At 39.1% G+C, this 14,429-nt stretch overlaps 1 protein-coding gene across 1 annotated transcript in view; it reads left to right on the forward strand.

The window, feature by feature from the left end:
• Positions 1-14,429, forward strand: part of CTNNBL1 (catenin beta like 1) — a 171,265-nt gene that overhangs the window by 18,620 nt on the left and 138,216 nt on the right. The window lies entirely within an intron of this gene.

Genomic DNA, 14,429 nt, shown 5'->3' on the forward strand with positions numbered 1-14,429 from the left:
GTTTAAATCCCATCTCCACTATTGTCTAGCTCTTGGGCAATTCCCCAAGCAAGCCACCTGTTCCTTGGTTTTCTCACTTATAGAAATCAGGAGTATATTACCTACTTAGAAGAGGTGTGTGAAGATGAAAAAGATAATGAAATGTTAAATTCCTGGTACAGAGTATGCACACAGTTAATGATAACTATTACATAGTTTGGATAACCCCTTAGTAAGGAATCTGTAGGAGGAATTCTTTATGGTTTCTGTAAACTCCATGATTCTGTGACCTTAGTGCCTCCTAGGAAGTTCATGGTGGGCTATGTATCTGACTTTGCCTCTCGAGGCCCATACTGGCTCACCTGGGCAGCTTTGTATAAAAGAGGTGACCGAATTCCCTTGTGTAGGGGGTTTTTCAGGCAGGGTGAGTTTGTGTTTTTTTGATATGTTTATGGGAATTCTCTGGTTTCTAAGTAATTTCAGCCTGAGACAAGTGAGTAGCATTGACGGCAGGCTCCTTTAACACAGGTGTTATAAACAAGATTAAGAGGTTGTTGAAAAGATGTCGGTGGTGCTCTGGGGCTAGCTTTCTGAAGTCGTTCTAAATTGACAGCTAATGGGTAGTTTGCTTTGCTAGCTCTCTCTGAGTTGGTTGTAATTGACTAGAGATTCACCCATAGACGAAACTTATAAAAATTCACTTTTATAAGGAAGTAAAGCTACAATAATATGCAATACTGTCTGTCTTTGGACTGTTTTTAGATAACTTTTGAAAGTTTTTTCAATACCCTAAGCAGCCAGACTTCAAAGACAACTTTAAATAAGGAGATATGGTTCAAGATAACTATATTATTACATTGTTTATTATTTTTGTGTATAAGACACCTATTTATCTTACCCTTAGTAGAATTTCTTCCTACCCAGCCAGGTATGCATTTTGGCTATCTGGTCTACTAGATGGTCTTGCTAGGAAATTGATATTTTAAAAATGTTCTTGAAATAAGCAGGTACTAGTTTAGAATCACTTAAAAATCAGTTTTACAGCTTCCCTGAGAGAGTGTTGTGATGGTGGGAATAGAACTTGGAGGGGGGCAAGATGCATTTATCCAGGCTGCCAGAGATTTCCTTTCCATTGTATTCCACATGGCCAGGTGGTGGTCAGGGTCCTCCTTTTGTTTTGCAAGGGGGGGAAATATTTCTGACACTGAATTGTCTGGTCTAAGAATAACTCATTCATCGTCCTTGTCTTTATTGGGGATGTAGGTATTGTGCTAACTTAGTAGTTTGTAGAGCTCCTAGAAATAGTGAAACATTTGAGTTGAGGAAAATAAAGTACACCTTACACAAAAGCAGACACGAAACCATCTTTTTCCATTGTCTTTGATGGACTCATCAACAGGCATGTATTGAGGCCATAACACCAGCTACTTCATTTGAGCTGAGAGAGATAGGTAAATCAGTGCTCAAGTGCTGGAAAGTATATTGTATAATCATGCAACATTTTCAGACTCTAAAGTATTGCCCATAATGTTGAAAAATATTCTTTTTAACAAGATACTCTGGGTAAAGTTCCCTGTGAGTTCTATCTTCCTTGAAATAAATGTGGCAGCCATTGTGTAACAGACTTAAGTTTTGAGCTTTAAAACAAACAATGGCAATATCTAAAATCTGAGGCTTCTAAGACCAAAACCATGTCAGAACCCTTAAGGAATGAATGAGCAAATGTTCGTAAATGAATAAAATAGTTTTTAACATATGAGCCAGAGCTTACTTATTCATTCCTGGATTGTTCACTCTCCCTTTCCCATTTTCTCAAAACATCTTACTCTTTTCTTTCTTCTTTCTTTTTTTTTTTCCCCCTTTTTGTCCTGGTATGAGACACTGTTTCTCCTCAACTACTGTTGAAGAAGGAATACAGTTTTGAGTGCTGGAAGTGACCTCAGAGGCAACTTACAGAAAAAGTAATTAAAGATTTCTTGGCCCCACTTTAGTCTTAATGAAATCATCCCTTGCTAGAGGCAATATTCCACTGGCTGGAGACTTCTCCAGCAGCAGGATTGCATGTAACAGGTGTGCCATGTAACCTGCTTAACCACCGTGTGTCTGCTGGTTACTAAATACATACTCTGCCCCCCTTTCTTAGATAAATACAAAGTATCTAGCCTTTGTATCATCCTAAATAGTAAAGTGAATCTATTGTACCTGAGCCTTGGTTTAAAACTGTAAATCATTTTAAATAACTTTCCCACACTAATTTATTATTTAATGTTTAAAGCTTCAGAATGGGTTGGTGTTAGGGCTCCGTGTGGGCTCCTCCAAATGATCTGGAAGGGGGACTTCTTACTGAAATCTCCATGTAGATAGATGACACTAGGCTCTTCTGGGTAGCAAAACTGCAAATGGACAAAGAGCTACTGCAGAAAAAGCTTTTACCTTTCTAAAAGGATTGGCAGAAAAGCAGCAACAGGATTTTAGTGTTGGCTGAAAGATGGTAGCAGGTAGAGATGATGCAAAGCATACCTTTAAGATGATAGGTTCTGAGGTCATGATTGGGGAAAGGAGTCTGGAGGTGGTGTATACTGCTGACTCCAGGCCCAGATCTGTGGCTCCAGGTCCAAGTCTTACTACTATATTTTTTTTTTTTTGAGACAGAATCTCACTATGTTGTCCTTGGTAGAGTGCTGTGACATCACAGCTCACAGTGTAGCAGGAAACTGACGCAGACAGAAAACTCTAGGCACCAGTTGATTAGAGGAAGCGAGTTTATTCGGCTGGGGGTATTTGGAACACCAGCATGTTTCCCAAAACCAAGCCCCCCGACTCAATCTCTTGCTTCTCTTTTATCCACTTTTCAGGGTAGGAGTGCACGTGAGGGTCTTAAAACAGAGAGAGACATGACATCATCCTCAAGGAACTAGGCTCAAGGGGGAAGGTCAGATTTGCCTGCGTCCTTGAGACTGGTGGGACTCAAAGGCAGCAGAAACCCAAGGAAGTTACTAGGTTACAATCTAGGCCCCGCTTATGTCAAGGAAGAAACATACAGACAACAGAAACGCCTGTGGCTTGGCTGAGGCCTACACAGGGCGGCTAGGACAGATTCTTTTAGTTCTGCTTTTACTTTCTTGCCTCAACAACAACCTCAAATTCTTGGGCTTCAGCGATTCTCTTGCCTTAGCCTCCCAAGTAGCTAGGACTACAGGTGCCCGCCACAATGCCCGGCTATTTTTTGTTTGCGGTTGTAGTTGTCATTGTTGTTTAACAGGCCTGGCCTGGGTTTGAACCCGCTAGCCCTGGTGTATGTGGCTAGTACCCTACCTCCTGAGCTATGGGCACTGAGCCTTTATTACTACTTTGAGTCTCAGAGCAAGGATCTAACCCCAGGGTTCCTAGCCTCGAGGACCTGGCTCATGATTTAGTAGAGGAGATGAAGATTTATGAATACATATGTTATGTGCTATAAGAGATCTGATACACTGCTGAGGAAGCTCAGAAGTCTTTCTGGAGTACGTGGAGGACTGTTGGAGGAGGTGCCATTGATTGGAGCTTAAGGGTGAGTAGGATTTCTCCAGCTGGAATAAAGGGGGATGGAAGGTGGTCTGCTGTGCATTTTGAGCATTTTTGTGCTCAAAATAAGCGATGGTGACTCCTGGGTCCTTTCCCAGATCCCCTCTGATTCCCTTATCAACGTTTTCTTATAGCAAGATTTCCAGATGCTGTGCTGTCCTACTCATGTATTCTGTAGTTTATAATGTGCCTCTTTAATGTGCCGTAGCTAACTCAGTGCTGTAGGACTGTGGCTGAATTGGATGTCCTGCTTCTAAAAGTGCACCCTTAATATGTATTAGCTTTAAAAAAAAATTCAAAGCTGGTCATCCTGTTGACACATTGAATTAGAGAGGTGCTAAAACCCTTATGTCTTTTCTGAATGAAATATTTTTGAGTCACAGTCTCCCTGGAAGGTACTTTATACATTTGCTATCTTGAATTTAAACAGATGACTTGCACTGTTCCTGCTCTTGGTTCAATTGGTTATGGATGTACCTATCTGTGGCACCATTTGCCCACGTCTCTCCATCTATCCACTTAAATAACTGTGAAAGATCTTGCTAATCTTAAGGTACTCTGTATTGTAAACCCTTAACCTTAATGAGCAGTAACAGTATCAAGGAACCACAACCAGTTGGGCATGACGGACTGCTCTTTCTAGCTTCTAGTGGTCCCTGCCTCTTTCCCCTATAGTATGTACATAATTATACCATTTTGCCAGATTTGCTTCAAATCTTCGTTAAGAAATAAATTGTTGTAAATGTGGCTGAATTGTAATATTCAGGCTGAAGTCTCCTGAATACCCTTCCCTATCCTGTTTCATCATATCCTACTTCCCCTCACCTCCCCCTGCCAATCTACTTTCCCTCTTACCCGCCTTAGAAGCCATCACTATTCTGAATTGGGTGATTACTCCCATGTGTTTTTTCTTTACACTACAACTTATGCATGCATTCATTAATCACTGAACTTCCTTTCTTATATATGTGTATGTACAAATACATATACTCCAGTGTATCTTCTTGTACGTATGTGTGAGAATTTCTTTAAGATACATATATATACACACTTAGGAGTAGAACTTCTGGGATAGTCATAGAATGCATGCATCTTCAGTTTTAATAGGCATCACGAATTAGCTCTGTACTCATTATACTGTTATGAGCAAGTTTTTTTTTTGGCCAAGACTGGGTTTGAACCTGCCACCTCCCGCATATGGGGCTGGTGCCCTACCCTTTTGAGCCACAGGCACCGCCCTCTTATGAGCAAGTTTTAACAGTTCCTGTTTCTCCACGTGCTCACTAATACTTGGTATTGCCTTATTTTTATTTTTTCATTTTTGTCAATCTTATGATATCTCCTGGTTTTAGTGTACATTTCCCTGATAATGTGATTGGGTGACTTTTTATTTGCTGATAGGCTACTCAGTATTTTTCTTTTGCAATCATCTGCTTATATTCTTTGTCAAATGCTGGTTTTAAGTAATTTTTAAAATCTGTTGTATATACAGGACTTTGCAGTTTGCAGCCATTAAAAGAAATTGAATTCTAGGCTATTTTCTTTTCAAAGTCCTGTATCTTTATCTTATTTAATCTTACTATGCCTTATCTTACTAAACACAGTGAGGTAGCAGAACAAGAGCAGAGCATTTTTAGAAATGCAGCACTGATAAGTCAAGTGACTTATCTGAGGTCACGTGACTCTTAAGTGATTTGCCAGAACCCAGATTTTTCGGATTATTGGTCTGCTCTTTGTACTGTACCATGTTATTTCTTCTAGATCAGTACTATTCTGTTGTTGCCGAATTGATGTCTCATAGCACCTAATAGATCAATGTTTAAGTTTTGTTAGCTCAATAAGTACTTCCTTAATGAATGAATGATGATGGTTCTGGTGTAGCTGACAAGACATTTGTAATAAGTCTGTTAAAATGGAGATAGTTTACCTTCCAATAATTTTACAAATATCTGGCTATGTTAGTTTTGATAAACTGAATCAACATTTAACTTTCTGATGGAGCAGCAGAATCAATCAGAGACGATGTCAAAGTAAATCATGGACATTAAAATATAGTTTGTACTTCTAAAAAAAGAAATCTATACACCCTTTGGAGGTGAGGTGAATATATATTCAGACTTTAACAAGGAATAAGAATCTTTTTGGTAGGAAAAGTTGATTTAACTAGGGTCTTCACAGCTGGTATTTCAAATCATAAGTCATACCCATCTAGTCAGCCAAGTGGTAAAATTGGTAATTTTGATTTTTGATACATTGATATTTTTCCCACTCATTCTGGACATTGAGAGAAACCATATTATCTAGTAATTATTCTGGTTTTACTACCTATAATTTTTTTTGGGGGGGGAGGATTAGAATAAATAGGGATCCTGCTTTATATTTTGCAATGATTCTGTTTTGGGATTTTGAATTCTTGGTACTTATATTTTCCTGCAGAAAAAAAGATAGTAGATAGCCATGATTCATTGATTTTTGTTTTTTGAAGCTTTAAGTCTTACTAGTTTACACAAGTATAATGTATATAGAAATACTTGGAATTTTCTCTCAGATATCTCCTAAAAGTATGATGATGATAATCCCTTACATTGGCGTAGCTTTTTATAGTTTACCTAGGGCCTCTTCGTAAGGTGTTTTGTTTAATCATCACAACACTCCTTTGAGGTGGGGTAGCATTTTCTGTCTCTCGTTACTTTGATCTCTAATTATGAACTTTGGCTGATGGTAGTTGCAGCATTAGAGATTGTGAGCTTTTTCAGTTGTGGTGCCTTGAGCAAATTTGCAAAGGAGCCCTGATGTTAACTTTGGCAGGTTTCATGCCTGCAAATATTGATTGAGCCAGAAGTCCTAGTTGTAAAATGTCACCAGTGAATGTGCAGCCAGTAACGGTCAGGGAAAACTCATTACTGCAGCTCATCTGTAACTTCTGGGTCAGGTCACTCGCCACCATCTGGTAAAAATGAATGTTTGAAAACTCCCTTTTATTCTGAGAAAAGGTAATCAGAAGAGGTTAACAGCAGATGATTTCTGAGCATTTCAAATTGGTTAGACCAATGCCTCCGCAACTTGGGTTGTGATGTTCCATATATCTAATTATCTCAAAAGGTATTAGAAAGCTTTAAAATTATGAAATCCCGAAATAGTGCTAAGAAGGAATTTAATTGTATACTGTATACTTCCTTTCTGCGCTTTCTCCCTCCACCCCACCATCCCTTTAAAAGTGTTTATTCTGAAAAGGAAACAGTGATAGGAAAGAAGAAATAGATAGCCCTGCTGTCTTGAAATAATCTAATTTTTATTTCAAGTGTGAGAACAAGACTAAGCCTGTTTTATATCTCTTTAAGGAGCAGAATTAGGGACCAGGGAAGGAAGTTATAAGTTTACAGGTTTTTCTTCAATTTAATAAACTCTCTAAGTGAAATGCAAAGGTGGAGGGGCACAGTTTAGGGAGGAGGTGAGTATCTGGTCACTGGAGGTGTTAGGAAAGCTCTAGCATATGCCTGGTCAGAGGTATTTTAAAGAAGATTTAAACTTCAAATAGATGATTTTGTTAGATCAAGGTTACCCGGAGTCTGGACTGTTTCTAGTGCCTCAGAATTATTGCAAGAAGCTGTGAATCCAGATGTACCTAATTATTTTCTGAGGAATGAATACATAATCTCTCTCCCTCTCTTCCTTATAAATGTGGACGTGAAAAACACAAATTCAGTGAAAAGTATTACTGAAAATAGACTTATTTGTTGTCATTGTGTCTTTTCTCAACCATGGGTATTAACAAGGGCAACTGGTGGTGAGGGTGGGATGCTGTCAAGTATCTTGATATTAAAAACAGATCCACCACATTTTAAAACCCAGCTGTTTATTTGAGACAGTTTCTTGCTTTTTCCCCAAACTGGAGTAAAATGGTACAGGCATAGCTCACTGCAGCCCCGAATTCTTGTAACCAAGGGATCCTCTTGCCTCAGCCTGACTGAGTAGCTAGGACTATAAGTGCATGCCACCATGCCTGGCTAATTTTTAAATTTTGTCATAGAGATGGGGTCTTATTTGCCTAGGCTGGTCTCAATTCCTAGCCTCAAGCAATCCTCCTGCCTCACCCTCCCAAAGTGCGGGAATTACAGGCTAGCCTGCCTGGCATAACAATGAATGATCAAAGCCTTTGTCAACCATGAGCCTGTTTGGCTCTTAGTCAGGTATGTCTCTTGGAGCTCCATGTCTTGTTTTCTATGGGCCATGCTGTGCTCTGTGCTTTAGAAACAGAGGCCTTTGTTTGCACACATACATATCTACATAAGTATCTGTGTGATAGAGGTTATTGTTCCCAGTTTGTAGATTGAGAAAATGCCAGCCAAGAGGGGGTACTGAGGGCTGCTGACCAGAAGGGCCAAGATTTGAATTTAGGAAAATCTGTATTCAAAACTCATTCACCTTATAGGATTCCCTATTGCAAATAGGTTAGGACCCTTTTCCTGTTGATGGCTTCTAGTTATAACTCTCCTGTCTAACATAGAGACTAGTTTGTGTTCTTATATTTGAATAGTACCTCTGTTTATTTATTTACAGATTTCCTTGTATTTTCTTTCCAACCAATCTTGAATTAGCATGGAGAAAAAGGAAAACCACTATACTGGGAATTAGAAGCCTTATATGTATATTTTTGTTCATTACAGACAAATTACTTTAAACCCCCTGGGCTCAGATTTCCCTGTTTATAATGAGAGAGATAAACTTGATTATCTCTTTCTTTTAGCTAAAATTTGTGAGTCTTCCCTTTTGTTTGATATTTAGAAAACAGTACTTCATGCTCTACTTGGAAGACCCTTATCTGAAGTTAGCTGAGCACCTCTTGGTGCGAGGTGAAGAATTCTGGTTTGTTACCATGTTACAGAGGGTTCCTTTGACTTTTTCCATTTCCTTAATAGAGGGACATCTTTTTTCATTTATTAATGTGAAAGTACCTTTTATGAATTATCTCCTTCTTAGCTAGGTAACTTGGAATATTGAGCTATATTTGGACACACACATTTATTCTGTTATATTCTGATACAAATGTGTTCTTCACATTAATAATTGTACTATGTGTTTTCATAATTTATCATAATGATACCATTATTGCTTATTATAGAAGTTCCCTTTCTCCTCCAGCCCCTGTGTCTAATTGAGGTCGAGACAGACCATAAATGCGATAATACAGATTGCATGCTCAGAGGAAATGGAGTTGGTTTCGTAGTGGAGTTTTAATTTAGGATTCGTTCTGGTGATGTAGCCTCTTCCTATGGTACATTACTTTGAGCCCAATATAACTGCATGTTCCCATGGCCCCTCATTATAGCTACGGCTTCTCGCTGCTTTTTAATTAAAAAAAAAAAAAAAGAGGGAAAAATGAAACCTAAAGCTCAGGTTGGATATTATCCGGGTACACGGGGAGTATCGCAGGCAGATTGCTTACTTAATTTTTTAACCCTTTGAAAGCTTTCATGAAGATAGCGTGATTTCAATTTCCAGGGGACGGAAGGAGACAGACACAGACACACAAACACGCAGTGGGCTTCAGGATTATTGGCAAGTAAAGGCACCATGTACAATATCTTGGAGCTTTGAGTAAGAGGGAATCCTTTATGTATCCTAGAAAAGCTACCAGCTATGTGGTTGGTTGGTGGCAAATGCTTAGTGAGCTTTTATACTACTCACCACCTATTGGGAGTAAAGCAGGGAACGTATAAGATTGTAAAAACCCTCATAGGCAGATGTTCTGCTGCATCAGAAGTTAAGAGTTAATCATTTTTTCCCTCTAGTTCTGTGGGCAGCAGAAGCAGAGAAATGACTTTATTAAGAACAGTTGCTTTTTGTCCTTCTTTCATCTTGAGGGATTCCAAATACCTTTCAGATACCAAAACAAATTAATCTCCGAAGGTGACTGGTAAGAATGCTTAAGCCTCTTGGGATTGGTTGTGTAAGACACAAGGAGAGATCGGCCTGAGCTCTTGACCTCTCTGACAGGCTGAGAGTGTTATATACTCTTTCTGGATCAAGAGCCCTTTGGCTCTCCTGTAGTGAAATCAGTTTGACAGCCGTGCGCTTCTTCCTTGCTTACAATTCTTGTTTTGTTTTATATAACCAGTCGCTCTCTCAGTGGTGAATATTGGGTAAATATAATCATGAAGTTTATTTCTGGGTCAGGGTGTTGAATTAGCTTTATAATTTTTAGAGTAGACCTTTAACACCCAGGAAGTCAGCTTTATAAGAGTCCATATTTCATTCACTGTTGCTGGGAAGACAGTTCCATTTTGGCTTTATCTGGGAACAGGAATCCTTCAGATGGAAATCTCCCAGACCTGTGTAGCTCAATATTATAGCCACTAGCCACATATGGCTGTTGAGCACATGAAATGGGGCTACTCTATATTGAGATACACTGAAAGTGTGAAATACATACCAGGTTCCTAAGACCTAGTATGAAGGGGAAAAAAAGTAAAATACCAATGTGGTAATTTTTCATATGTGTTGAAATGTTATTCTTGATATATTGGATTACATAAGTACATTATTAAAATTAACCTGTTTCTTTTTACTTTTTAAAAATGTGGCCACTCTGTGCCTTATATTTCAACACTGTCCTAGATTGTTAAGCTGTGGTAACAAGGCTGTGTTTGTTTTGTTCACACATACGTGTTCAGCATAGTACTTTATACAGAGTTGCCACTTAATGTTTGTTGGTGGCTCAGCGCCTATAGCACAGTGGTTACGGCGCCAGCCACATACACCCAGGCTGGTGGGTTTGAACCCAACCCAGGCCAGCTAAACAACAATGACAACTGCAACAAAAAAACAACCGGGCATTGTGGCGGGCACCTGTAGTCCTAGCTACTTGGGAGGCTGAGGCAAGAGAATCACTTAAGCCCAAGAATTGGAGGTTGCTGTGAGCTGTGACACCTGTCTCAATAAATAAATAAATAAAAATAAATGAATGAATGTTTGTTGAAGAATTGTATCTTAGCCTTTATTATTCAGAGTGGTCAAATCTCAGGAATGAGGAGAAACGTCTTTATTTGTAGTGTTAATGTTTTAAAGAGACAATTGAGGGTTAAGAAGATAAGTAAAGAGCAGAAGTTCCTAAAAATTATGCCTTGAGTGGGAAAAATGCTGAAGTAAAATATTTAGGGCCTTTGCAAAGCTTTCCAAAGTCTGTTGGAGAGGAAGGTGGGAGCTGTTATGTTGGTGAAGGAGCAGTATCAGAGGATCTTAATGGGTTCTGGTCTGCTCTACCCCAGAGTTGTCCTGAGAACTAAATCTGAATATTGTGTGTAAGAGGAAGAAGATTGGAGAAACAGTTGGTGAGCCTAAAGTTTGCCCTTTTAGGGATATTGTACTTAGACTATTCGTAAAAGTTGATAAAGGTATTCTTGTCTCAAGAATCCACACTGGCTGACCCTGTTTATCCCAATGTCCTCATTTAGACATGACCCTACAGGAAGCCTGGGCCTGCTGTTGGACCAGCTGATGCTTGAGGATGCTTCAAGCCTTGGAATTCTTTATTATTTATTGACTTAATGTTGTGACAAATACTGTTTTAACTTAACCAAGGTCTTGTATGACTTATGGTTATGGAGTATGTTTTTCTTGCCTGAAAGTTCCTCAGCTCTTTCTCAGTTAGGGTCCTCTTTCTCAGTTAGGGTCCTAGAATCATGGTAGATTAACAGACTTTCCAGAAATAGAGTCAACTTTTAGAAGGGACCAAGTTGTCTTTGCAAGAAGAGTTTATTGAAAGATCTCAGGCATCCTTTCTTCCCACTTATAAAATAGAACTGTTAACTACTTCTTCCCAGAGATGTGATGAAAATTAAAGTTCTACAGAGGGAAAGTGTTGTTTCATTGGAAATTATTAAAGGCAAAAATTAAACTCCTCCCCTGACTTCTGAAATGCTTGTTTTAAAGATGTGTTCAAAAGAGATATTGCCAGAGTTATTTCTATTTTGCATTTCTTAATTGTGTATTTAGCTTTCTCTTTTTAATTGTGGTCCACTGCCTTTTCTGTCTATTCTCAGAGATAAACAATCCAGAAATCTCTTTTCCGTGGAGAACTATGGAGCTCATGTCTTGACTTGGCTGCTGCAGTAAGCTCACGCTAATCAGAATCTCAGCAGGGCTTGTTTTATGAGCTTGAAAGAATTAGTGTTCCCAGGGGGCTGAAGTTCCTTACCTGCTGGGGAGCTACAGATTTCAGGCTCAAAGCCCGAACTCCTTTAGGATGAAGCCACCTTCCCTTCCTCTTCTCACATGGAAACCACCACCTCCTTTTTCTTGTAGTCTGTTGTTATTGGCGTGTTCGTTTCCTTTTTTTTCTTTCCTTCTTTTCTTGTCTCTCTCTTTCTCCTTTTTTTAAAGGACAGCACAGTAATTATAGTAACTTTTGTCCTTATGGAAATATAGGGTGTGTTCACATGAAATGATAATCTATTGTAGGAAGAAAGTGAAAAATAACAGGTGGTACCCCAAAAACCAAATTGTCTAATGTGAGTTTTCTGAGCAATGTCATATGCTCAGACACACTGAAGCACCTGGTATGTGGAATGAGCAGGAAACGTGAGGATAGAGGGGAATGACTTTCCACTGCTGGCATAGGTACAGTTTAGTAAAAGTCAAAAGATAAGGTGTATAACGTGTCTAATAGAAATTTATCTGTCATTCCCAAACAACTTAGCAGTCTGGCAGGGAATGTGGCATTTTCTTGTTTTTAGTAGTAACATACCACATTGCACCTAGCACACTACTGGTGAGTGCACTTCTTGTAACTGATAAAGAAAAATTCATTGAAGAACCTACCATACATGTTTTGTTGGGGAAGACAGAATCGTGTGGGTTATCTCATAGTGATAAATTTATATAGTTGCTTAATACTGTTATAGTTTAGAATGCTCTCACTTTAAAAGCAACCTTTTGAACTTCCCAGGGAAGAGGGATTATCATTTTCATTTGTGGATAAGGAAACTAAGGTTTAGAGAAGTAGATGAAGGGCCCCAAATTACACCAATAATAAGTTGACCTGAATGGAGACATTGAGCCATTTGGTATTTGGTGCAGTGCTGTTTCTCCTCGGCTTTGAAGCCCATTAGTAGGGCCCTGTTTTATTCTAATTTAATGGAAAGAAAGAGTGAGAACTCTTCCGTGGATTGCTTTGTAAAAGGCAGAAGAGCAGGGCAGGGCACCATAACACATGGCTATAGTCTTAGCCACTCAGGAGGCTGAGCTGGGAGGATTGCTTGAGCCTAGGAGTTTGAGTCCAGCCTGGGCAACATAGTGAGACCCTGACTCTGGAAAAAAAAGTTAATTAATTAAAAAAAAAGACAAAATGAGGCCCTAACAGAATATGTTAGAAAGAGCCTTGAAGTAGGAATCAGGAAGTGCCAGTTCTATTTTCAGTGATGCTAATTGTTTTGTGATCTTGGGTAGTACTTAGCCACTAGGCCCTTTAAAAAAATTGTTTTTTAGTTGTCATTTTTGATCAGTGAATAATTATATGTATTATGGGGTACCGTGTGATGTTTTGGTACATGTTTACAATGTGGGATGATTAAGCCAGACTAACAAATTCAGCACCTTACATATGCCCCTTACATTATTTTTGTGTGGTGAAAACATGTAAAATCTACTCTTCAGTTTTGCCATGTGCAGTGCATTATTGTTTATGATTGCCAGCATTTGGTACAAGGGATCGCTAAAACTTATCTTCCCTATTGAACTGAAACCTTTGATTCCCACCTCCCCTCTTGCCATGTGCCACCTTCCCCTATCTCTGGTACCCATCATTCTACTTTCTTCTTCCATGAGTTCAGCTCTTTGTAGGCTGCACACGTACATGAGGTCATGTGGTATTTGTCTTTCTGTGCCTGGCTTATTTATTTTCACTTACCCTGACGTCCTCCAGGTTCATCCATGCTGTTGTAAATGATAGGATTCCCTCCTCTTTTTAAGGCTGAATAACATTCTCCGGGTGTACATGTACCGCATTTTCTTTATCTGTTCATCTAACATTGGACACCTAGGTTGCTTCCATATCTTAGCTGTTGTGAATAACGCTGCAGTGAATGTGGGAGGGCAGGTGTATCTTCAGCGTACTGCTTTCCATTCCTTTCAATATATACCCGCAATTGAAGTTTCTGGTTCATGTGATAACTCTGGTTTTTAATTTTTTGAGGCACTTCCATATTTTGCATGATGGCTGTGTTAATTTACAGTTTCCCCAATAGTCCACAAAGCTTCCCTTTTCTACACACCTTCACCAGCACTTGTTATCTTTCAATTTTTTAAATAATAAATAAAGCCATTCTAACAGGTGTGACATGGTATCTCATTGGGGTTTTCATTTGCATTTTCCTGATGATCAGTGATGATGAGCAATTTTTCATATATCTTTTGGCCGTTTGTATGTTTTCTTTTAAGAAATATCGATTTAGGTCCTTTGCCTGGTCTCTGGGCCTTCTTCAACTCTTCTGTAAAGAAGCCTAGAGAGCGCAGCCGATCTTTGGAAGTTAGATATGCAGTATTCTCTGTTGGGACTGCTTGTGAGTGAGTAACTATATACAAATCTTTCTTAGACATGAATCAAAACTGTGCACCAAGGGGTTGGTCTCGAGGGTTGGTCTCGAGGGTTGTCTTTACTAGTAAGTGAGACCCAGTGTCCCCATCTCAAGGCAGCTTTGTTTCTTGCTATTTCTGTATACACAGGTTTCATGAAGTAGTAAAATTGCATATTAAAAACTTCTGTTTAAAAAAAAAGCTACTGACTTTCATGGTGTGTTTATGGAATCATTAAGGGTCTAAAAATTGACCACAGTGAGCTTTACTCCATGTTGTGGAAGAAACTGTATGCTGTGGTGGTGTCCAGTCAG

The sequence above is a fragment of the Otolemur garnettii genome, unplaced genomic scaffold, assembly GCF_000181295.1.
Source record: "Otolemur garnettii isolate 467f Iridium unplaced genomic scaffold, OtoGar3 scaffold00023, whole genome shotgun sequence".
NCBI lineage: Eukaryota > Metazoa > Chordata > Mammalia > Primates > Galagidae > Otolemur > Otolemur garnettii.